This window comes from Anabrus simplex, chromosome 2 (genome assembly GCF_040414725.1).
Source record: "Anabrus simplex isolate iqAnaSimp1 chromosome 2, ASM4041472v1, whole genome shotgun sequence".
In the NCBI taxonomy this organism is placed as follows: domain Eukaryota; kingdom Metazoa; phylum Arthropoda; class Insecta; order Orthoptera; family Tettigoniidae; genus Anabrus; species Anabrus simplex.
This window is the reverse complement of record NC_090266.1, coordinates 852,047,706-852,050,781: the sequence shown is the minus strand read 5'-3', so window position 1 is coordinate 852,050,781 and position 3,076 is coordinate 852,047,706. Positions and strand designations below refer to the sequence as shown.

General features: G+C 37.2%; 1 pseudogene; it reads right to left on the bottom strand.

The window, feature by feature from the left end:
* Positions 1–275: 275 nt before the first annotated feature.
* LOC137498490 (putative nuclease HARBI1) lies at positions 276–2,762 on the bottom strand (annotated as a pseudogene).
* Positions 2,763–3,076: the final 314 nt, after the last annotated feature.

The following is a 3,076-nucleotide window of genomic DNA, read 5'->3' as shown; positions in this document are numbered from 1 at the left end:
CAGCATGAATGAAGAACAAATCAACATTAAATTAGTGCAATCCGTAGAGAAATAGCGAATAATATATGATTATTCGCTACCAGGACATTCGAATAAGAACGAGGTGGAAAAAGCGTGGCATGCAGTATCCAAAGAATTACATTTAAATGGTAAGTAACAGTAACATATTTATTAATTAGGTCCATGTACAGTAATGACATGTTTAATTATGTAAGAATAAACATTTCTTGCGCAACCAGAATTACTGATAATGTATAGAGCAGCTATATTTATATTTATTCTATAGCGTACTTATTCTGCCAAGAAAGGGCTACGTTTGGTTTCATAAAGTAAGAACACAAGTGATTTCTTAATTCAACAGCCTCAACTGTTGCTCTTCTGTTGCAGGGTTGCAATCTTTGCAACACACACATTGTATTGTCAGTATTTTCATCCTTATTTTTTACACTCGGTTCACTAAAAACTCCGTCTTTTAGTCTAATAAAGTTATGCAGGACACAAATTGCTCGTATTATGTTGTCTATTTTATCATGTTTGCAGGCTATAGCTGTACCCAGAACTCTAAATTTAGAAGCAAGCATTCCAAAACCACATTCTACACTCTTTCTAGCTCTGTTAAGCCTATAGTTAAAAATCCGCCTTTCATTTGTAAGTTCTCTTCGCGGATATGGTCTCATGATATGCTTCTGTAATGGGAAAGCTTCATCACCAACGAAAAAATAAGGAAATGGTGAACAGTGATCATCATCTTTCGGTAGCCTCTTGGGATCAGGTATATTCAGTGTGCCCTCTTGAAGGTTTCTTCCTAAAGCTGAGTTTCGCAACACGCCACCATCACTGTTTCTGCCATAGTCACCAGCTTCTATAACAATGAAAAGTCCATCTGCATCAACCAAAGCTAATAGAACAATAGAAAAATAGCCCTTGTAGTTATAGAAGGATGCGCCACTGTTTCTCGGGCACTGGATACGAACGTGTTTCCCGTCTATGGCACCAATGCAGTTAGGCATATTCCAGAGTTCCAAATATTTTTTTCAGAAATATTCTCCCATAACTCCTTTGAGGGTGCAGGCATAAACTCAGGTTGAAGTGTTGTCCATACTGCCGAACACGCTTCATCCACAATTTTGCCGATTGTTGTTTCTCCTCTTTTAAACTGAAAGCTCAAGCATCTGAAGCTGTTGCCAGTAGCTAAGTACCTGGAAATAAAGGACCATGAATACTATTACTGCTAAATTAAATTTTAAAAAGCTTGTAAAAAATTATTTTAACCAAATTAAACTATTGACAATTGCACGCATATACATACATTCTATAAATTTAATATCATTGAACTGCACTGTTTTTGTTATAAAATGTTTGTTGTGAATTTATTTTTATATGTTAATAAGCATTCATTGGTATAGCTATTGTACGTATATTCCTACTATAGGGCTCTGGCCTCAAGGACATCCCTTATATGAAATAAAATAAATAAATAAATAAAAATTAATAATAATAATAATAATAATAATAATAATAATAATAATAATAATAATAATAAATGTATTTTCTCATTGCAGTGGCCACCTGTAAAGACAAATGGAGAAAGTGTAGGAACTGTTGGTCCAGATAATTAAGGCCAGCTCCTACCAGTGGTTCAGCAGCAGTAACCAAAAAGCCCTATCTTGCAGACTACTTGGCGTTTTTGACACCATTTACGAAATCAAGAAGACAAGTGGGAAACGTAGAAAATCCGTATGAAATGGAGCAATCTGCTACAGGGGAACAACCATCATCAGTGGCTATGACAGAAGAAAACGATGAGGAGAATAGTGTTCAAGAAATTATGCAGCCGCTACCTCGAACACGTAGAAGAGATACAAAAAGAAGCGCCATTAAAATGGATATTGACGAAGTTTTCTCTTCATATATTCAGATGAAAACAAAACGTACGGCTGAAGCGGATTGTAATAACCCAGATGAGTTGTTTTTCAAAAGCCTGCTACCAGATGTGGCTAAATTATCACCTGCAGCTAAAAGCTCATTTAAGTTGTTTGTGCAGCAAAAATTAAATGACATGCTCTACGGATCAGCCAGGAATGTTAAGTGTAGTGATACTCTTTCCCATCCATCAACTTCCGTATTGCAATACGGTGGTCAGACGGGCTCCTCATATACTATCTCACCATTCTCGTATGCAGTGAATTTACCAGAAGAAAACGAGGAAGAACGTGTCACTCATACTGATAAGGCGTAGTTACACAGACAGCACTGTAGGGTATAGAGTTATAAGTGAAAAACCAAAACATTGCACACATATTATTTATATTCTTTGTCAATATGAACAATTTCACAGCTGTGTTCGTCATGTAATAAATATTTTTTTTAAATAACAGATTATTATTCTAAGCTTTGAACTTACCTTAGTGTTATAAGTAGTTTTCATCAGGACTTATAGCCTTCCTGTAGTTTGTGTCTTGTTTTCTTAATAATGGAGAAATTTTCTGAAAAATTTCTGTATAGCTTTCGGGGTACATTCGGTAGTATGACTGGAATTTTACCGGATCTTTTAGTAAATCATGCGCTAAGGTATAAGCACCATGTTGAGCACATGACACGTTAAAATCAGGAATCCATTTTCTTTTCCTCTTGTTACGCAATTTGAACCAAATATACAGCAAAACATCATCTTCACTCGAGGGGGCCATGTTAACAGCTGATAATGCGTAGCGTTTTGATGCAGACACATGCTTCTCCGGTGTGCGGGTACAAGTCTGCATCACGAGTGCGACAAACAAGCGAGACGTTTTTCATGTTGCGTTGCAGATGTTGACGCGTCCGGTGTGCGGCCTCACTAAGAGTTCAAAGGAGGAAATTAAGGAAAACCCCCTGAAGAACTGCATAGGTCAGCGCAGTGACTGTTGTTGTTGCTTCACTCAACGGGTTTTTGACATTGTGTTCACCAATCCAGTTTAATTCACATCTACTGATAACCTGTATTGCTATGGTACCTGTAATGTCGTGTGTAATTGAGGTGAACACTGGAAAGGAAGCGGCGTTGGGCAACATTCTGAGTGGAGCTGAGTGAGGAAAC